At 43.3% G+C, this 19225-nt stretch overlaps 59 pseudogenes; all 59 read left to right on the forward strand.

Moving 5' to 3' along the window:
* The first annotated feature begins 35 nt into the window (after positions 1-35).
* LOC146749198 (5S ribosomal RNA) lies at positions 36-155 on the forward strand (annotated as a pseudogene).
* A 582-nt stretch (positions 156-737) lies between these two features.
* On the forward strand, positions 738-857 carry LOC146749199 (5S ribosomal RNA; annotated as a pseudogene).
* A 96-nt stretch (positions 858-953) lies between these two features.
* Positions 954-1073, forward strand: LOC146749200 (5S ribosomal RNA; annotated as a pseudogene).
* A 96-nt stretch (positions 1074-1169) lies between these two features.
* Positions 1170-1289, forward strand: LOC146749201 (5S ribosomal RNA; annotated as a pseudogene).
* Positions 1290-1605: 316 nt separating this feature from the next.
* LOC146749202 (5S ribosomal RNA) lies at positions 1606-1725 on the forward strand (annotated as a pseudogene).
* A 582-nt stretch (positions 1726-2307) lies between these two features.
* Positions 2308-2427, forward strand: LOC146749203 (5S ribosomal RNA; annotated as a pseudogene).
* Positions 2428-2523: 96 nt separating this feature from the next.
* On the forward strand, positions 2524-2643 carry LOC146749204 (5S ribosomal RNA; annotated as a pseudogene).
* A 96-nt stretch (positions 2644-2739) lies between these two features.
* Positions 2740-2859, forward strand: LOC146749205 (5S ribosomal RNA; annotated as a pseudogene).
* A 96-nt stretch (positions 2860-2955) lies between these two features.
* LOC146749206 (5S ribosomal RNA) lies at positions 2956-3075 on the forward strand (annotated as a pseudogene).
* Positions 3076-3171: 96 nt separating this feature from the next.
* Positions 3172-3291, forward strand: LOC146749207 (5S ribosomal RNA; annotated as a pseudogene).
* Positions 3292-3387: 96 nt separating this feature from the next.
* On the forward strand, positions 3388-3506 carry LOC146749208 (5S ribosomal RNA; annotated as a pseudogene).
* Positions 3507-3822: 316 nt separating this feature from the next.
* LOC146749209 (5S ribosomal RNA) lies at positions 3823-3942 on the forward strand (annotated as a pseudogene).
* Positions 3943-4038: 96 nt separating this feature from the next.
* Positions 4039-4158, forward strand: LOC146749210 (5S ribosomal RNA; annotated as a pseudogene).
* Positions 4159-4254: 96 nt separating this feature from the next.
* Positions 4255-4374, forward strand: LOC146749211 (5S ribosomal RNA; annotated as a pseudogene).
* Positions 4375-4470: 96 nt separating this feature from the next.
* LOC146749212 (5S ribosomal RNA) lies at positions 4471-4589 on the forward strand (annotated as a pseudogene).
* A 316-nt stretch (positions 4590-4905) lies between these two features.
* On the forward strand, positions 4906-5025 carry LOC146749213 (5S ribosomal RNA; annotated as a pseudogene).
* Positions 5026-5121: 96 nt separating this feature from the next.
* On the forward strand, positions 5122-5241 carry LOC146749214 (5S ribosomal RNA; annotated as a pseudogene).
* Positions 5242-5337: 96 nt separating this feature from the next.
* Positions 5338-5457, forward strand: LOC146749215 (5S ribosomal RNA; annotated as a pseudogene).
* An 817-nt stretch (positions 5458-6274) lies between these two features.
* Positions 6275-6394, forward strand: LOC146749216 (5S ribosomal RNA; annotated as a pseudogene).
* A 96-nt stretch (positions 6395-6490) lies between these two features.
* Positions 6491-6610, forward strand: LOC146749217 (5S ribosomal RNA; annotated as a pseudogene).
* Positions 6611-6706: 96 nt separating this feature from the next.
* On the forward strand, positions 6707-6826 carry LOC146749218 (5S ribosomal RNA; annotated as a pseudogene).
* A 521-nt stretch (positions 6827-7347) lies between these two features.
* Positions 7348-7467, forward strand: LOC146749219 (5S ribosomal RNA; annotated as a pseudogene).
* A 96-nt stretch (positions 7468-7563) lies between these two features.
* LOC146749220 (5S ribosomal RNA) lies at positions 7564-7683 on the forward strand (annotated as a pseudogene).
* A 96-nt stretch (positions 7684-7779) lies between these two features.
* Positions 7780-7899, forward strand: LOC146749221 (5S ribosomal RNA; annotated as a pseudogene).
* A 392-nt stretch (positions 7900-8291) lies between these two features.
* Positions 8292-8411, forward strand: LOC146749222 (5S ribosomal RNA; annotated as a pseudogene).
* Positions 8412-8716: 305 nt separating this feature from the next.
* Positions 8717-8836, forward strand: LOC146749223 (5S ribosomal RNA; annotated as a pseudogene).
* A 96-nt stretch (positions 8837-8932) lies between these two features.
* On the forward strand, positions 8933-9052 carry LOC146749224 (5S ribosomal RNA; annotated as a pseudogene).
* Positions 9053-9148: 96 nt separating this feature from the next.
* Positions 9149-9268, forward strand: LOC146749225 (5S ribosomal RNA; annotated as a pseudogene).
* A 305-nt stretch (positions 9269-9573) lies between these two features.
* LOC146749226 (5S ribosomal RNA) lies at positions 9574-9693 on the forward strand (annotated as a pseudogene).
* Positions 9694-9789: 96 nt separating this feature from the next.
* LOC146749227 (5S ribosomal RNA) lies at positions 9790-9909 on the forward strand (annotated as a pseudogene).
* A 96-nt stretch (positions 9910-10005) lies between these two features.
* On the forward strand, positions 10006-10125 carry LOC146749228 (5S ribosomal RNA; annotated as a pseudogene).
* A 96-nt stretch (positions 10126-10221) lies between these two features.
* Positions 10222-10341, forward strand: LOC146749229 (5S ribosomal RNA; annotated as a pseudogene).
* Positions 10342-10733: 392 nt separating this feature from the next.
* On the forward strand, positions 10734-10853 carry LOC146749230 (5S ribosomal RNA; annotated as a pseudogene).
* A 305-nt stretch (positions 10854-11158) lies between these two features.
* On the forward strand, positions 11159-11278 carry LOC146749231 (5S ribosomal RNA; annotated as a pseudogene).
* A 96-nt stretch (positions 11279-11374) lies between these two features.
* Positions 11375-11494, forward strand: LOC146749232 (5S ribosomal RNA; annotated as a pseudogene).
* Positions 11495-11590: 96 nt separating this feature from the next.
* LOC146749233 (5S ribosomal RNA) lies at positions 11591-11710 on the forward strand (annotated as a pseudogene).
* Positions 11711-12015: 305 nt separating this feature from the next.
* LOC146749234 (5S ribosomal RNA) lies at positions 12016-12135 on the forward strand (annotated as a pseudogene).
* Positions 12136-12231: 96 nt separating this feature from the next.
* Positions 12232-12351, forward strand: LOC146749235 (5S ribosomal RNA; annotated as a pseudogene).
* Positions 12352-12447: 96 nt separating this feature from the next.
* Positions 12448-12567, forward strand: LOC146749236 (5S ribosomal RNA; annotated as a pseudogene).
* A 96-nt stretch (positions 12568-12663) lies between these two features.
* On the forward strand, positions 12664-12783 carry LOC146749237 (5S ribosomal RNA; annotated as a pseudogene).
* Positions 12784-13175: 392 nt separating this feature from the next.
* Positions 13176-13295, forward strand: LOC146749238 (5S ribosomal RNA; annotated as a pseudogene).
* A 305-nt stretch (positions 13296-13600) lies between these two features.
* On the forward strand, positions 13601-13720 carry LOC146749239 (5S ribosomal RNA; annotated as a pseudogene).
* Positions 13721-13816: 96 nt separating this feature from the next.
* Positions 13817-13936, forward strand: LOC146749240 (5S ribosomal RNA; annotated as a pseudogene).
* A 96-nt stretch (positions 13937-14032) lies between these two features.
* Positions 14033-14152, forward strand: LOC146749241 (5S ribosomal RNA; annotated as a pseudogene).
* A 305-nt stretch (positions 14153-14457) lies between these two features.
* Positions 14458-14577, forward strand: LOC146749242 (5S ribosomal RNA; annotated as a pseudogene).
* A 96-nt stretch (positions 14578-14673) lies between these two features.
* Positions 14674-14793, forward strand: LOC146749243 (5S ribosomal RNA; annotated as a pseudogene).
* A 96-nt stretch (positions 14794-14889) lies between these two features.
* On the forward strand, positions 14890-15009 carry LOC146749244 (5S ribosomal RNA; annotated as a pseudogene).
* Positions 15010-15321: 312 nt separating this feature from the next.
* Positions 15322-15441, forward strand: LOC146749245 (5S ribosomal RNA; annotated as a pseudogene).
* A 96-nt stretch (positions 15442-15537) lies between these two features.
* LOC146749246 (5S ribosomal RNA) lies at positions 15538-15657 on the forward strand (annotated as a pseudogene).
* A 96-nt stretch (positions 15658-15753) lies between these two features.
* LOC146749247 (5S ribosomal RNA) lies at positions 15754-15873 on the forward strand (annotated as a pseudogene).
* A 313-nt stretch (positions 15874-16186) lies between these two features.
* On the forward strand, positions 16187-16306 carry LOC146749248 (5S ribosomal RNA; annotated as a pseudogene).
* Positions 16307-16592: 286 nt separating this feature from the next.
* On the forward strand, positions 16593-16712 carry LOC146749249 (5S ribosomal RNA; annotated as a pseudogene).
* A 96-nt stretch (positions 16713-16808) lies between these two features.
* On the forward strand, positions 16809-16928 carry LOC146749250 (5S ribosomal RNA; annotated as a pseudogene).
* A 96-nt stretch (positions 16929-17024) lies between these two features.
* Positions 17025-17144, forward strand: LOC146749251 (5S ribosomal RNA; annotated as a pseudogene).
* A 305-nt stretch (positions 17145-17449) lies between these two features.
* Positions 17450-17569, forward strand: LOC146749252 (5S ribosomal RNA; annotated as a pseudogene).
* A 96-nt stretch (positions 17570-17665) lies between these two features.
* LOC146749253 (5S ribosomal RNA) lies at positions 17666-17785 on the forward strand (annotated as a pseudogene).
* A 96-nt stretch (positions 17786-17881) lies between these two features.
* Positions 17882-18001, forward strand: LOC146749254 (5S ribosomal RNA; annotated as a pseudogene).
* A 96-nt stretch (positions 18002-18097) lies between these two features.
* LOC146749255 (5S ribosomal RNA) lies at positions 18098-18217 on the forward strand (annotated as a pseudogene).
* Positions 18218-19034: 817 nt separating this feature from the next.
* LOC146749256 (5S ribosomal RNA) lies at positions 19035-19154 on the forward strand (annotated as a pseudogene).
* Positions 19155-19225: the final 71 nt, after the last annotated feature.

The following is a 19225-nucleotide window of genomic DNA, read 5'->3' on the forward strand; positions in this document are numbered from 1 at the left end:
AGCATTAAATGACATACAATTCGGACGAATATTCAGCCTACTGCCAAACCATTGCAGAATACACCAGTTCTCGTCCGACCACTGAAGTTAAGCTGCATCGGGCGTGTTTAGTACTTGCATGGGAGACCGGCTGGGAATACCATGTGCAGTAGGCTTATCAACATTTTTATTCCACCGTACATACCAACATTTTCCCGGGATTTTTTGCCTTGCCGAAGCGTTAAACGACATGCAATTCTGACGAATATTCAGCCTCCTGTCAAACCATTGCAGAACACACCAGTTCTTGTCCGATCACTGAAGTTAAGCTGCATCTGGTGTAGTTAGTGTTGCATGGGAGACTGGCTGGGAATACCACGTGCAGTCGACTCATCAACATTTTTATTCCACATTACATACTAATTTTTTCCTAAGATTTTTTGCCTAACCGTAGCATTAAATGGCATCCTATTGCGACGAATATTCAGCATACTGCCAAACCAATGCAGAATACACCAGTTCTCGTCCGATCACTGAAGTTAATCTGCATCGGGCATGGTTAGTACTTGCATGGGAGACAGGCTGGGAATACCACCTGTAGTAGGCTTATCAACATTTTTATTCCACCGTACATACTAACTTTTACCCGGGATTTGTTGCCTAGCCGAAGTATTTAATTACATCCAACTCCGACGATTATTCAGCCTACTGCCAAACCAATGCAGTATTAAATTACATCCAATTCCGAGGAATATTCAGCCTACTGCCAAACCATTGCAGAGTACACCAGTTCGCGTCCGATCACTGAAGTTAAGCTGCATCGGGCGTGGTTAGTACTTGCATGGGAGACCTGCTGGGAATGCCACGTGCAATAGGCTTATCAACATTTTTATTCCACCGTACATACTATCTTTTTCCCTTGATTATTTGCCTAGCCGAAACATTAATTGAAATCCAATTCCGACGAATATTCAGCCTACTGCCAAACCATTGCAGAATACACCAGTTTTCGTCCGATCACTGAAGTTAAGCCGCATCGGGCATGGTTAGGACTTGCACGGGAGACCGGCTGGGAATACCACGTGCAGTAAGCCCATCAACATTTTTATTCCACCGTACATACTATCTTTTTCCCTTGATTTTTTGCCCAGACGAAGAATTAAATGACATACAATTCGGAGGAATATTCAGCCTACTGCCAAACCATTGCAGAATACACCAGTTCTCGTCCGACCACTGAAGTTAAGCTGCATTGGGCGTGTTTAGTACTTGCATGGGAGACCTGCTGGGAATACCACATGCAGTAGGCTTATCAACATTTTTATTCCACCGTACATACTATCTTTTTTCCCCCCGTGATTTTTTTCCTAGCCGAAGCATTAATTGAAATCCAATTCCAACAAATATTCAGCCTACTGCCAAACCATTGCAGAATAAACCAGTTCTCGTCCGATCACTGAAGTTAAGGCGCATCGCGCGTGATTAGTTCTTGCACGGGAGACCGTCTTGGAATACCACGTTCAGTCGGCTCATCAACATTTTTATTCCACATTACATACTTACTTTTTCACATGATTTTTTGCCTAGACGAAGCATTAAATGACATACAATTCGGACGAATATTCAGCCTACTGCCAAACCATTGCAGAATACACCAGTTCTCGTCCGACCACTGAAGTTAAGCTGCATCGGGCGTGTTTAGTACTTGCATGGGAGACCGGCTGGGAATACCATGTGCAGTAGGCTTATCAACATTTTTATTCCACCGTACATACCAACATTTTCCCGGGATTTTTTGCCTTGCCGAAGCGTTAAACGACATGCAATTCTGACGAATATTCAGCCTCCTGTCAAACCATTGCAGAACACACCAGTTCTTGTCCGATCACTGAAGTTAAGCTGCATCTGGTGTAGTTAGTGTTGCATGGGAGACTGGCTGGGAATACCACGTGCAGTCGACTCATCAACATTTTTATTCCACATTACATACTAATTTTTTCCTAAGATTTTTTGCCTAACCGTAGCATTAAATGGCATCCTATTGCGACGAATATTCAGCATACTGCCAAACCAATGCAGAATACACCAGTTCTCGTCCGATCACTGAAGTTAATCTGCATCGGGCATGGTTAGTACTTGCATGGGAGACAGGCTGGGAATACCACCTGTAGTAGGCTTATCAACATTTTTATTCCACCGTACATACTAACTTTTACCCGGGATTTGTTGCCTAGCCGAAGTATTTAATTACATCCAACTCCGACGATTATTCAGCCTACTGCCAAACCAATGCAGTATTAAATTACATCCAATTCCGAGGAATATTCAGCCTACTGCCAAACCATTGCAGAGTACACCAGTTCGCGTCCGATCACTGAAGTTAAGCTGCATCGGGCGTGGTTAGTACTTGCATGGGAGACCTGCTGGGAATGCCACGTGCAATAGGCTTATCAACATTTTTATTCCACCGTACATACTATCTTTTTCCCTTGATTATTTGCCTAGCCGAAACATTAATTGAAATCCAATTCCGACGAATATTCAGCCTACTGCCAAACCATTGCAGAATACACCAGTTTTCGTCCGATCACTGAAGTTAAGCCGCATCGGGCATGGTTAGGACTTGCACGGGAGACCGGCTGGGAATACCACGTGCAGTAAGCCCATCAACATTTTTATTCCACCGTACATACTATCTTTTTCCCTTGATTTTTTGCCCAGACGAAGAATTAAATGACATACAATTCGGAGGAATATTCAGCCTACTGCCAAACCATTGCAGAATACACCTGTTCTCGTCCGACCACTGAAGTTAAGCTGCATTGGGCGTGTTTAGTACTTGCATGGGAGACTGGCTGGGAATACCACGTGCAGTCGACTCATCAACATTTTTATTCCACCGTACATACTAACGTTTTCCCGGGATTTTTTGCCTAGCCGAAGTATTAAATTACATCCAATTCCGACGAATATTCAGCCTACTGCCAAACCATTGCAGAATACACCAGTTCTCGTCCAATCACTGAAGTTAAGCTGTATCGGGCGTGGTTAGTACTTGCATGGGAGACCGGCTGGGAATACCACGATCAGTAGGCTTATCAACATTTTTATTCCACCGTACATACGAACTTTTTCCCGGGATTTGTTGCCTAGCCGAAGTATTAAATTACATCCAATTCCGACAAATATTCATCCTACTGCCAAACCATTGTAGAATACACCAGTTCTCGTCCGATCACTGAAGTTAATCTGCATCGGGCATGGTTAGTACTTACATGGGAGACCGGCTGGGAATACCACGAGCAGTAGGCTTATCAACATTTTTATTCCACCGTACATACAAACTTTTTCCCGGGATTTGTTGCTTAGCCGAAGTATTAAATTACATCCAATTCCGACGAATATTCATCCTACTGCCAAACCATTGTAGAATACACCAGTTCTCGTCCGATCACAGAAGTTAAGCTGCATCGGGCGTGGTTAGTACTGCATGGGAGACCTGCTGGGAATACCACATGCAGTAGGCTTATCAACATTTTTATTCCACCGTACATACTATCTTTTTTCCCCCCGTGATATTTTTCCTAGCCGAAGCATTAATTGAAATCCAATTCCAACAAATATTCAGCCTACTGCCAAACCATTGCAGAATACACCAGTTCTCGTCCGATCACTGAAGTTAAGGCGCATCGCGCGTGATTAGTTCTTGCACGGGAGACCGTCTGGGAATACCACGTTCAGTCGGCTCATCAACATTTTTATTCCACATTACATACTAACTTTTTCACATGATTTTTTGCCCAGACGAAGAATTAAATGACATACAATTCGGAGGAATATTCAGCCTACTGCCAAACCATTGCAGAATACACCAGTTCTCGTCCGACCACTGAAGTTAAGCTGCATTGGGCGTGTTTAGTACTTGCATGGGAGACTGGCTGGGAATACCACGTGCAGTCGACTCATCAACATTTTTATTCCACCGTACATACTAACGTTTTCCCGGGATTTTTTGCCTAGCCGAAGTATTAAATTACATCCAATTCCGACGAATATTCAGCCTACTGCCAAACCATTGCAGAATACACCAGTTCTCGTCCAATCACTGAAGTTAAGCTGTATCGGGCGTGGTTAGTACTTGCATGGGAGACCGGCTGGGAATACCACGATCAGTAGGCTTATCAACATTTTTATTCCACCGTACATACGAACTTTTTCCCGGGATTTGTTGCCTAGCCGAAGTATTAAATTACATCCAATTCCGACAAATATTCATCCTACTGCCAAACCATTGTAGAATACACCAGTTCTCGTCCGATCACTGAAGTTAATCTGCATCGGGCATGGTTAGTACTTACATGGGAGACCGGCTGGGAATACCACGAGCAGTAGGCTTATCAACATTTTTATTCCACCGTACATACAAACTTTTTCCCGGGATTTGTTGCTTAGCCGAAGTATTAAATTACATCCAATTCCGACGAATATTCATCCTACTGCCAAACCATTGTAGAATACACCAGTTCTCGTCCGATCACAGAAGTTAAGCTGCATCGGGCGTGGTTAGTACTGCATGGGAGACCTGCTGGGAATACCACATGCAGTAGGCTTATCAACATTTTTATTCCACCGTACATACTATCTTTTTTCCCCCCGTGTTATTTTTCCTAGCCGAAGCATTAATTGAAATCCAATTCCAACAAATATTCAGCCTACTGCCAAACCATTGCAGAATACACCAGTTCTCGTCCGATCACTGAAGTTAAGGCGCATCGCGCGTGATTAGTTCTTGCACGGGAGACCGTCTGGGAATACCACGTTCAGTCGGCTCATCAACATTTTTATTCCACATTACATACTAACTTTTTCACATGATTTTTTGCCTAGACGAAGCATTAAATGACATACAATTCGGACGAATATTCAGCCTACAGCCAAAGCATTGCAGAATACACCAGTTCTCATCCGATCACTGAAGTTAAGCTGCATTGGGCGTGGTTAGTACTTGCATGGGAGACCGGCTGGGAATACCACGTGCATTAGGCTCATCAACATTTTTATTCCACCGTACATACTAACGTTTTCCCGGGATTTTTTGCCTAGCCGAAGTATTAAATTACATTCAATTCCGACGAATATTCAGCCTACTGCCAAACCATTGTAGAATACACCAGTTCTCGTCCAATCACTGAAGTTAAGCTGTATTGGGCGTGGTTAGTACTTACATGGGAGACCGGCTGGGAATACCACGAGCAGTAGGCTTATCAACATTTTTATTCCACCGTACATACAAACTTTTTCCCGTGATTTGTTGCTTAGCCGAAGTATTAAATTACATCCAATTCCGACGAATATTCATCCTACTGCCAAACCATTGTAGAATACACCAGTTCTCGTCCGATCACAGAAGTTAAGCTGCATCGGGCGTGGTTAGTACTTGCATGGGAGACCTGCTGGGAATACCACATGCAGTAGGCTTATCAACATTTTTATTCCACCGTACATACTATCTTTTTCCCCCCGTGATTTTTTTCCTAGCCGAAGCATTAATTGAAATCCAATTCCAACAAATATTCAGCCTACTGCCAAACCATTGCAGAATACACCAGTTCTCGTCCGATCACTGAAGTTAAGGCGCATCGCGCGTGATTAGTTCTTGCACGGGAGACCAACAAATATTCACCAGTTCTCGTCCGATCACTGAAGTTAAGCTGCATCGGGCGTGGTTATTACTTGCATGGGAGGCCTGCTGGGAATACCACGTGCAGTAGGCTTATCAACATTTTTATTCCACCGTACATACTAACGTTTTCCCGGGATTTTTTGTTTAGCCGAAGTATTAAATTACATCCAATTCTGACAAATATTCAGCCTACTGCCAAACCATTGCAGAATACACCAGTTCTCGTCCGATCACTGAAGTTAAGCCGCATCAGGCATGGTTAGGACTTGCACGGGAGACCGGCTGAGAATACCACGTGCAGTACGCCCATCAACATTTTTATTCCACATTACATTCTAACTTTTTCCCATGATTTTTTGACCAGACGAAGCATTAAATGACATACAATTCGGACGAATATTCAGCCTACTACCAAACCATTGCAGAATACACCAGTTCTCGTCCGATCAATGAAGTTAAGCTGCATCGGTCGTGGTTGCATGGGAGACCGGCCTGGAATACCATGTGCATTAGGCTCATCAACATTTTTATTCCACCATACATACTAACTTTTTTCCGGGATTTTTTGCCTAGCCGAAGTATTACATTACATCCAATTCCGACGAATATTTAGCCTACTGCCAAACCATTGCAGAATACAGCAGTTCTTGTCAGATCACTGAAGTTAAGCTGCATCGGGCGTGTTTAGTACTTGCATGGGAGACCTGCTGGGAATACCACGTGCAGTAGGCTTATCAACAATTTTACTTCACCATACATACTATCTTTTTCCCGTGATTTTTTGCCTAGCCGAAGCATTAATTGAAATCCAATTCCGACACTTATTCAGCCTACTGCCAAACCATTGCAGAATACACCAGTTCTCGTTCGATCACTGAAGTTAAGCTGCATCGGGCGTGGTTAGTACTTGCAAGGGAGACCGGCTGGGAATACCACGTGCAGTAGGCTGATGAACATTTTTATTCCACCATACACACTAACTTTTTCCCGGGATTTGTTGCCTAGCCCAAGTATTAAATTACATCCAATTCTGACAAATATTCAGCCTACTGCCAAACCATTGCAGAATACACCAGTTCTCGTCCGATCACTGAAGTTAAGCTGCATCAGGCATGGTTAGGACTTGCACGGGAGACCGGCTGAGAATACCACGTGCAGTAGGCCCATCAACATTTTTATTCCACATTACATTCTAACTTTTTCCCATGATTTTTTGCCCAGACGAAGCATTAAATGACATACAATTCGGACGAATATTCAGCCTACTGCCAAACCATTGCAGAATACACCAGTTCTCGTCCGATCAATGAAGTTAAGCTGCATCGGTCGTGGTTGCATGGGAGACCGGCCTGGAATACCATGTGCATTAGGCTCATCAACATTTTTATTCCACCATACATACTAACTTTTTTCCGGGATTTTTTGCCTAGCCGAAGTATTAAATTACATCCAATTCCGACGAATATTTAGCCTACTGCCAAACCATTGCAGAATACAGCAGTTCTTGTCAGATCACTGAAGTTAAGCTGCATCAGGCGTGTTTAGTACTTGCATGGGAGACCTGCTGGGAATACCACGTTCAGTCGGCTCATCAACATTTTTATTCCACATTACATACTAACTTTTTCACATGATTTTTTGCCTAGACGAAGCATTAAATGACATACAATTCGGACGAATATTCAGCCTACAGCCAAACCATTGCAGAATACACCAGTTCTCATCCGATCACTGAAGTTAAGCTGCATTGGGCGTGGTTAGTACTTGCATGGGAGACCGGCTGGGAATACCACGTGCATTAGGCTCATCAACATTTTTATTCCACCGTACATACTAACGTTTTCCCGGGATTTTTTGCCTAGCCGAAGTATTAAATTACATTCAATTCCGACGAATATTCAGCCTACTGCCAAACCATTGCAGAATACACCAGTTCTCGTCCAATCACTGAAGTTAAGCTGTATCGGGCGTGGTTAGTACTTACATGGGAGACCGGCTGGGAATACCACGAGCAGTAGGCTTATCAACATTTTTATTCCACCGTACATACAAACTTTTTCCCGGGATTTGTTGCTTAGCCGAAGTATTAAATTACATCCAATTCCGACGAATATTCATCCTACTGCCAAACCATTGTAGAATACACCAGTTCTCGTCCGATCACAGAAGTTAAGCTGCATCGGGCGTGGTTAGTACTTGCATGGGAGACCTGCTGGGAATACCACATGCAGTAGGCTTATCAACATTTTTATTCCACCGTACATACTATCTTTTTCCCCCCGTGATTTTTTTCCTAGCCGAAGCATTAATTGAAATCCAATTCCAACAAATATTCAGCCTACTGCCAAACCATTGCAGAATACACCAGTTCTCGTCCGATCACTGAAGTTAAGGCGCATCGCGCGTGATTAGTTCTTGCACGGGAGACCAACAAATATTCACCAGTTCTCGTCCGATCACTGAAGTTAAGCTGCATCGGGCGTGGTTATTACTTGCATGGGAGGCCTGCTGGGAATACCACGTGCAGTAGGCTTATCAACATTTTTATTCCACCGTACATACTAACGTTTTCCCGGGATTTTTTGTTTAGCCGAAGTATTAAATTACATCCAATTCTGACAAATATTCAGCCTACTGCCAAACCATTGCAGAATACACCAGTTCTCGTCCGATCACTGAAGTTAAGCCGCATCAGGCATGGTTAGGACTTGCACGGGAGACCGGCTGAGAATACCACGTGCAGTAGGCCCATCAACATTTTTATTCCACATTACATTCTAACTTTTTCCCATGATTTTTTGCCCAGACGAAGCATTAAATGACATACAATTCGGACGAATATTCAGCCTACTACCAAACCATTGCAGAATACACCAGTTCTTGTCCGATCAATGAAGTTAAGCTGCATCGGTCGTGGTTGCATGGGAGACCGGCCTGGAATACCATGTGCATTAGGCTCATCAACATTTTTATTCCACCATACATACTAACTTTTTTCCGGGATTTTTTGCCTAGACGAAGTATTAAATTACATCCAATTCCGACGAATATTTAGCCTACTGCCAAACCATTGCAGAATACAGCAGTTCTTGTCAGATCACTGAAGTTAAGCTGCATCGGGCGTGTTTAGTACTTGCATGGGAGACCTGCTGGGAATACCACGTGCAGTAGGCTTATCAACAATTTTACTTCACCATACATACTATCTTTTTCCCGTGATTTTTTGCCTAGCCGAAGCATTAATTGAAATCCAATTCCGACACTTATTCAGCCTACTGCCAAACCATTGCAGAATACACCAGATCTCGTTCGATCACTGAAGTTAAGCTGCATCGGGCGTGGTTAGTACTTGCAAGGGAGACCGGCTGGGAATACCACGTGCAGTAGGCTGATGAACATTTTTATTCCACCATACACACTAACTTTTTCCCGGGATTTGTTGCCTAGCCCAAGTATTAAATTACATCCAATTCTGACAAATATTCAGCCTACTGCCAAACCATTGCAGAATACACCAGTTCTCGTCCGATCACTGAAGTTAAGCTGCATCAGGTATGGTTAGGACTTGCACGGGAGACTGGCTGAGAATACCACGTGCAGTAGGCCCATCAACATTTTTATTCCACATTACATTCTAACTTTTTCCCATGATTTTTTGCCCAGACGAAGCATTAAATGACATACAATTCGGACGAATATTCAGCCTACTGCCAAACCATTGCAGAATACACCAGTTCTCGTCCGATCAATGAAGTTAAGCTGCATCGGTCGTGGTTGCATGGGAGACCGGCCTGGAATACCATGTGCATTAGGCTCATCAACATTTTTATTCCACCATACATACTAACTTTTTTCCGGGATTTTTTGCCTAGCCGAAGTATTAAATTACATCCAATTCCGACGAATATTTAGCCTACTGCCAAACCATTGCAGAATACAGCAGTTCTTGTCAGATCACTGAAGTTAAGCTGCATCGGGCGTGTTTAGTACTTGCATGGGAGACCTGCTGGGAATACCACGTTCAGTCGGCTCATCAACATTTGTATTCCACATTACATACTAACTTTTTCACATGATTTTTTGCCTAGACGAAGCATTAAATGACATACAATTCGGACGAATATTCAGCCTACAGCCAAACCATTGCAGAATACACCAGTTCTCATCCGATCACTGAAGTTAAGCTGCATTGGGTGTGGTTAGTACTTGCATGGGAGACCGGCTGGGAATACCACGTGCATTAGGCTCATCAACATTTTTATTCCACCGTACATACTAACGTTTTCCCGGAATTTTTTGCCTAGCCGAAGTATTAAATTACATTCAATTCCGACGAATATTCAGCCTACTGCCAAACCATTGCAGAATACACCAGTTCTCGTCCAATCACTGAAGTTAAGCTGTATCGGGCGTGGTTAGTACTTACATGGGAGACCGGCTGGGAATACCACGAGCAGTAGGCTTATCAACATTTTTATTCCACCGTACATACAAACTTTTTCCCGGGATTTGTTGCTTAGCCGAAGTATTAAATTACATCCAATTCCGACGAATATTCATCCTACTGCCAAACCATTGTAGAATACACCAGTTCTCGTCCGATCACAGAAGTTAAGCTGCATCGGGCGTGGTTAGTACTTGCATGGGAGACCTGCTGGGAATACCACATGCAGTAGGCTTATCAACATTTTTATTCCACCGTACATACTATCTTTTTCCCCCCGTGATTTTTTTCCTAGCCGAAGCATTAATTGAAATCCAATTCCAACAAATATTCAGCCTACTGCCAAACCATTGCAGAATACACCAGTTCTCGTCCGATCACTGAAGTTAAGGCGCATCGCGCGTGATTAGTTCTTGCACGGGAGACCAACAAATATTCACCAGTTCTCGTCCGATCACTGAAGTTAAGCTGCATCGGGCGTGGTTATTACTTGCATGGGAGGCCTGCTGGGAATACCACGTGCAGTAGGCTTATCAACATTTTTATTCCACCGTACATACTAACGTTTTCCCGGGATTTTTTGTTTAGCCGAAGTATTAAATTACATCCAATTCTGACAAATATTCAGCCTACTGCCAAACCATTGCAGAATACACCAGTTCTCGTCCGATCACTGAAGTTAAGCCGCATCAGGCATGGTTAGGACTTGCACGGGAGACCGGCTGAGAATACCACGTGCAGTAGGCCCATCAACATTTTTATTCCACATTACATTCTAACTTTTTCCCATGATTTTTTGCCCAGACGAAGCATTAAATGACATACAATTCGGACGAATATTCAGCCTACTACCAAACCATTGCAGAATACACCAGTTCTTGTCCGATCAATGAAGTTAAGCTGCATCGGTCGTGGTTGCATGGGAGACCGGCCTGGAATACCATGTGCATTAGGCTCATCAACATTTTTATTCCACCATACATACTAACTTTTTTCCGGGATTTTTTGCCTAGCCGAAGTATTAAATTACATCCAATTCCGACGAATATTTAGCCTACTGCCAAACCATTGCAGAATACAGCAGTTCTTGTCAGATCACTGAAGTTAAGCTGCATCGGGCGTGTTTAGTACTTGCATGGGAGACCTGCTGGGAATACCACGTGCAGTAGGCTTATCAACAATTTTACTTCACCATACATACTATCTTTTTCCCGTGATTTTTTGCCTAGCCGAAGCATTAATTGAAATCCAATTCCGACACTTATTCAGCCTACTGCCAAACCATTGCAGAATACACCAGATCTCGTTCGATCACTGAAGTTAAGCTGCATCGGGCGTGGTTAGTACTTGCAAGGGAGACCGGCTGGGAATACCACGTGCAGTAGGCTGATGAACATTTTTATTCCACCATACACACTAACTTTTTCCCGGGATTTGTTGCCTAGCCCAAGTATTAAATTACATCCAATTCTGACAAATATTCAGCCTACTGCCAAACCATTGCAGAATACACCAGTTCTCGTCCGATCACTGAAGTTAAGCTGCATCAGGTATGGTTAGGACTTGCACGGGAGACCGGCTGAGAATACCACGTGCAGTAGGCCCATCAACATTTTTATTCCACATTACATTCTAACTTTTTCCCATGATTTTTTGCCCAGACGAAGCATTAAATGACATACAATTCGGACGAATATTCAGCCTACTGCCAAACCATTGCAGAATACACCAGTTCTCGTCCGATCAATGAAGTTAAGCTGCATCGGTCGTGGTTGCATGGGAGACCGGCCTGGAATACCATGTGCATTAGGCTCATCAACATTTTTATTCCACCATACATACTAACTTTTTTCCGGGATTTTTTGCCTAGCCGAAGTATTAAATTGCATCCAATTCCGACGAATATTTAGCCTACTGCCAAACCATTGCAGAATACAGCAGTTCTTGTCAGATCACTGAAGTTAAGCTGCATCGGGCGTGTTTAGTACTTGCATGGGAGACCTGCTGGGAATACCACGTTCAGTCGGCTCATCAACATTTGTATTCCACATTACATACTAACTTTTTCACATGATTTTTTGCCTAGACGAAGCATTAAATGACATACAATTCGGACGAATATTCAGCCTACAGCCAAACCATTGCAGAATACACCAGTTCTCATCCGATCACTGAAGTTAAGCTGCATTGGGTGTGGTTAGTACTTGCATGGGAGACCGGCTGGGAATACCACGTGCATTAGGCTCATCAACATTTTTATTCCACCGTACATACTAACGTTTTCCCGGAATTTTTTGCCTAGCCGAAGTATTAAATTACATTCAATTCCGACGAATATTCAGCCTACTGCCAAACCATTGCAGAATACACCAGTTCTCGTCCAATCACTGAAGTTAAGCTGTATCGGGCGTGGTTAGTACTTACATGGGAGACCGGCTGGGAATACCACGAGCAGTAGGCTTATCAACATTTTTATTCCACCGTACATACAAACTTTTTCCCGGGATTTGTTGCTTAGCCGAAGTATTAAATTACATCCAATTCCGACGAATATTCATCCTACTGCCAAACCATTGTAGAATACACCAGTTCTCGTCCGATCACAGAAGTTAAGCTGCATCGGGCGTGGTTAGTACTTGCATGGGAGACCTGCTGGGAATACCACATGCAGTAGGCTTATCAACATTTTTATTCCACCGTACATACTATCTTTTTCCCCCCGTGATTTTTTTCCTAGCCGAAGCATTAATTGAAATCCAATTCCAACAAATATTCAGCCTACTGCCAAACCATTGCAGAATACACCAGTTCTCGTCCGATCACTGAAGTTAAGGCGCATCGCGCGTGATTAGTTCTTGCACGGGAGACCAACAAATATTCACCAGTTCTCGTCCGATCACTGAAGTTAAGCTGCATCGGGCGTGGTTATTACTTGCATGGGAGGCCTGCTGGGAATACCACGTGCAGTAGGCTTATCAACATTTTTATTCCACCGTACATACTAACGTTTTCCCGGGATTTTTTGTTTAGCCGAAGTATTAAATTACATCCAATTCTGACAAATATTCAGCCTACTGCCAAACCATTGCAGAATACACCAGTTCTCGTCCGATCACTGAAGTTAAGCCGCATCAGGCATGGTTAGGACTTGCACGGGAGACCGGCTGAGAATACCACGTGCAGTAGGCCCATCAACATTTTTATTCCACATTACATTCTAACTTTTTCCCATGATTTTTTGCCCAGACGAAGCATTAAATGACATACAATTCGGACGAATATTCAGCCTACTGCCAAACCATTGCAGAATACACCAGTTCTCGTCCGATCAATGAAGTTAAGCTGCATCGGTCGTGGTTGCATGGGAGACCGGCCTGGAATACCATGTGCATTAGGCTCATCAACATTTTTATTCCACCATACATACTAACTTTTTTCCGGGATTTTTTGCCTAGCCGAAGTATTAAATTACATCCAATTCCGACGAATATTTAGCCTACTGCCAAACCATTGCAGAATACAGCAGTTCTTGTCAGATCACTGAAGTTAAGCTGCATCGGGCGTGTTTAGTACTTGCATGGGAGACCTGCTGGGAATACCACGTGCAGTAGGCTTATCAACAATTTTACTTCACCATACATACTATCTTTTTCCCGTGATTTTTTGCCTAGCCGAAGCATTAATTGAAATCCAATTCCGACACTTATTCAGCCTACTGCCAAACCATTGCAGAATACACCAGTTCTCGTCCGATCACTGAAGTTAAGCTCCATCGGGCGTGGTTAGTACTTGCACGGGAGACAGGCTGGGAATACCACGTGCAGTAGGCTCATCAACATTTTTATTCCACATTACATACTAACATTTTCCCATGATTTTTTGCCTAGACGAAGCATTAAATTACATACAATTCGGACGAATATTCAGCCTACGGCCAAACCATTGCAGAATACACCAGTTCTCGTCCGATCACAGAAGTTAAGCTGCATCGGGCGTGGTTAGTACTTGCATGGGAGACCTGCTGGGAATACCACGTGCAGTAGGCCCATCAACATTTTTATTCCACATTACATTCTAACTTTTTCCCATGATTTTTTGCCCAGACGAAGCATTAAATGACATACAATTCGGACGAATATTCAGCCTACTGCCAAACCATTGCAGAATACACCAGTTCTCGTCCGATCAATGAAGTTAAGCTGCATCGGTCGTGGTTGCATCGGAGACCGGCCTGGAATACCATGTGCATTAGGCTCATCAACATTTTTATTCCACCATACATACTAACTTTTTTCCGGGATTTTTTGCCTAGCCGAAGTATTAAATTACATCCAATTCCGACGAATATTTAGCCTACTGCCAAACCATTGCAGAATACAGCAGTTCTTGTCAGATCACTGAAGTTAAGCTGCATCGGGCGTGTTTAGTACTTGCATGGGAGACCTGCTGGGAATACCACGTGCAGTAGGCTTATCAACAATTTTACTTCACCATACATACTATCTTTTTCCCGTGATTTTTTGCCTAGCCGAAGCATTAATTGAAATCCAATTCCGACACTTATTCAGCCTACTGCCAAACCATTGCAGAATACACCAGTTCTCGTTCGATCACTGAAGTTAAGCTGCATCGGGCGTGGTTAGTACTTGCAAGGGAGACCGGCTGGGAATACCACGTGCAGTAGGCTGATGAACATTTTTATTCCACCATACACACTAACTTTTTCCCGGGATTTGTTGCCTAGCCCAAGTATTAAATTACATCCAATTCTGACAAATATTCAGCCTACTGCCAAACCATTGCAGAATACACCAGTTCTCGTCCGATCACTGAAGTTAAGCTCCATCGGGCGTGGTTAGTACTTGCACGGGAGACAGGCTGGGAATACCACGTGCAGTAGGCTCATCAACATTTTTATTCCACATTACATACTAACATTTTCCCATGATTTTTTGCCTAGACGAAGCATTAAATTACATACAATTCGGACGAATATTCAGCCTACGGCCAAACCATTGCAGAATACACCAGTTCTCGTCTGATAACTGAAGTTAAGGCGCATCGCGCGTGATTAGTTCTTTCACGGGAGACCGTCTGGGAATACCACGTTCAGTCGGCTCATCAACATTTCTATTCCACATTACATACTAACTTTTTCACATGATTTTTTGCCTAGACGAAGCATTAAATGACATACAATTCGGACGAATATTCAGCCTACAGCCAAACCATTGCAGAATACACCAGTTCTCATCCGATCACTGAAGTTAAGATGCATTGGGCGTGGTTAGTACTTGCATGGGAGACCGGCTGGGAATACCACGTGCATTAGGCTCATCAACATTTTTATTCCACCGTACATACTGACGTTTTCCCGGGATTATTTGCCTAGCCGAAGTATTAAATTACATCCAATTCCGACGAATATTCAGCCTACTGCCAAACCATTGCAGAATACACCAGTTCTCGTCCGATCTCTGAAGTTAATCTGCATCGGGCGTGGTTAATACTTGCATGGGAGACCGGCTGGGAATACCACGTGTAGTAGGCTTATCAACATTTTTATTCCACCGTACATGCAACATTTTCCCCGGGATTTTTTGCCTAGCCGAAGCGTTAAACGACATGCAATTCTGACGAATATTCAGCCTACTGTCATACCATTGCAGAACACACCAGTTCTCGTTCGATCACTGAATTTAAGCTGCATCGGGCGTGGTTAGTACTTGCATGGGAGACCGGCTGAGAATACCACGTGCAGTAGGCTCATCAACATTTTTATTCCACATTACATACTAACTTTTACCCATGATTTTTTTGCCTAGCCGTAGCATTAAATGACATCCAATTCCGACGAATATTCAGCCTCCTTCCAAACCATAGCCGAGTACACCAGTTCTCGTCCGATCACTGAAGTTAAGCTGCATCGGGCGTGGTTATTACTTGCATGGGAGGCCTGCTGGGAATACCACGTGCAGTAGGCTTATCAACATTTTTATTCCACCGTACATACTAACGTTTTCCCGGGATTATTTGCCTAGCCCAAGTATTAAATTACATCCAATTCTGACAAATATTCAGCCTACTGCCAAACCATTGCAGAATACACCAGTTCTCGTCCGATCACTGAAGTTAAGCTCCATCGGGCGTGGTTAGTACTTGCACGGGAGACAGGCTGGGAATACCACGTGCAGTAGGCTCATCAACATTTTTATTCCACATTACATACTAACTTTTTCCCATGATTATTTGTCTAGCCGTAGCATTAAATGACATCCAATTCCAACGAGTATTCAGCCTACTGCTAAACCATTGCAGAATACACCAGCTCTCGTCCGATCACTGAAGTTAAGCTGCATCAGGCGTGGTTAGTACTTGCATGGGAGACTGGCTCGAAATATCACATGCAGTAGGCTGATGAACATTTTTATATGATTTTTTGCCTAGCCGAAGTATTAAATTACATCCAATTCCGACGAATATTTAGCCTACTGCCAAACCATTGCAGAATACAGCAGTTCTTGTCAGATCACTGAAGTTAAGCTGCATCGGGCGTGTTTAGTACTTGCATGGGAGACCTGCTGGGAATACCACGTGCAGTAGGCTTATCAACAATTTTACTTCACCATACATACTATCTTTTTCCCGTGATTTTTTGCCTAGCCGAAGCATTAATTGAAATCCAATTCCGACACTTATTCAGCCTACTGCCAAACCATTGCAGAATACACCAGATCTCGTTCGATCACTGAAGTTAAGCTGCATCGGGCGTGGTTAGTACTTGCAAGGGAGACCGGCTGGGAATACCACGTGCAGTAGGCTGATGAACATTTTTATTCCACCATACACACTAACTTTTTCCCGGGATTTGTTGCCTAGCCCAAGTATTAAATTACATCCAATTCTGACAAATATTCAGCCTACTGCCAAACCATTGCAGAATACACCAGTTCTCGTCCGATCACTGAAGTTAAGCTGCAGCAGGTATGGTTAGGACTTGCACGGGAGACCGGCTGAGAATACCACGTGCAGTAGGCCCATCAACATTTTTATTCCACATTACATTCTAACTTTTTCCCATGATTTTTTGCCCAGACGAAGCATTAAATGACATACAATTCGGACGAATATTCAGCCTACTGCCAAACCATTGCAGAATACACCAGTTCTCGTCCGATCAATGAAGTTAAGCTGCATCGGTCGTGGTTGCATGGGAGACCGGCCTGGAATACCATGTGCATTAGGCTCATCAACATTTTTATTCCACCATACATACTAACTTTTTTCCGGGATTTTTTGCCTAGCCGAAGTATTAAATTACATCCAATTCCGACGAATATTTAGCCTACTGCCAAACCATTGCAGAATACAGCAGTTCTTGTCAGATCACTGAAGTTAAGCTGCATCGGGCGTGTTTAGTACTTGCATGGGAGACCTGCTGGGAATACCACGTTCAGTCGGCTCATCAACATTTTTATTCCACATTACATACTAACTTTTTCACATGATTTTTTGCCTAGACGAAGCATTAAATGACATACAATTCGGACGAATATTCAGCCTACAGCCCAACCATTGCAGAATACACCAGTTCTCATCCGATCACTGAAGTTAAGCTGCATTGGGCGTGGTTAGTACTTGCATGGGAGACCGGCTGGGAATACCACGTGCATTAGGCTCATCAACATTTTTATTCCACCGTACATACTAACGTTTTCCCAGAATTTTTTGCCTAGCCGAAGTATTAAATTACATTCAATTCCGACGAATATTCAGCCTACTGCCAAACCATTGCAGAATACACCAGTTCTCGTCCAATCACTGAAGTTAAGCTGTATCGGGCGTGGTTAGTACTTACATGGGAGACCGGCTGGGAATACCACGAGCAGTAGGCTTATCAACATTTTTATTCCACCGTACATACAAACTTTTTCCCGGGATTTGTTGCTTAGCCGAAGTATTAAATTACATCCAATTCCGACGAATATTCATCCTACTGCCAAACCATTGTAGAATACACCAGTTCTCGTCCGATCACAGAAGTTAAGCTGCATCGGGCGTGGTTAGTACTTGCATGGGAGACCTGCTGGGAATACCACATGCAGTAGGCTTATCAACATTTTTATTCCACCGTACATACTATCTTTTTCCCCCCGTGATTTTTTTCCTAGCCGAAGCATTAATTGAAATCCAATTCCAACAAATATTCAGCCTACTGCCAAACCATTGCAGAATACACCAGTTCTCGTCCGATCACTGAAGTTAAGGCGCATCGCGCGTGATTAGTTCTTGCACGGGAGACCAACAAATATTCACCAGTTCTCGTCCGATCACTGAAGTTAAGCTGCATCGGGCGTGGTTATTACTTGCATGGGAGGCCTGCTGGGAATACCACGTGCAGTAGGCTTATCAACATTTTTATTCCACCGTACATACTAACGTTTTCCCGGGATTTTTTGTTTAGCCGAAGTATTAAATTACATCCAATTCTGACAAATATTCAGCCTACTGCCAAACCATTGCAGAATACACCAGTTCTCGTCCAATCACTGAAGTTAAGCCGCATCAGGCATGGTTAGGACTTGCACGGGAGACCGGCTGAGAATACCACGTGCAGTAGGCCCATCAACATTTTTATTCCACATTACATTTTAACTTTTTCCCATGATTTTTTGCCCAGACGAAGCATTAAATGACATACAATTCGGACGAATATTCAGCCTACTGCCAAACCATTGCAGAATACACCAGTTCTCGTCCGATCAATGAAGTTAAGCTGCATCGGTCGTGTTTGCATGGGAGACCGGCCTGGAATACCATGTGCATTAGGCTCATCAACATTTTTATTCCACCATACATACTAACTTTTTTCCGGGATTTTTTGCCTAGCCGAAGTATTAAATTACATCCAATTCCGACGAATATTTAGCCTACTGCCAAACCATTGCAGAATACAGCAGTTCTTGTCAGATCACTGAAGTTAAGCTGCATCGGGCGTGTTTAGTACTTGCATGGGAGACCTGCTGGGAATACCACGTGCAGTAGGCTTATCAACAATTTTACTTCACCATACATACTATCTTTTTCCCGTGATTTTTTGCCTAGCCGAAGCATTAATT

The sequence above is a fragment of the Saccoglossus kowalevskii genome, chromosome 2 (genome assembly GCF_978046115.1).
Source record: "Saccoglossus kowalevskii chromosome 2, keSacKowa6.1, whole genome shotgun sequence".
Lineage (NCBI taxonomy): Eukaryota > Metazoa > Hemichordata > Enteropneusta > Harrimaniidae > Saccoglossus > Saccoglossus kowalevskii.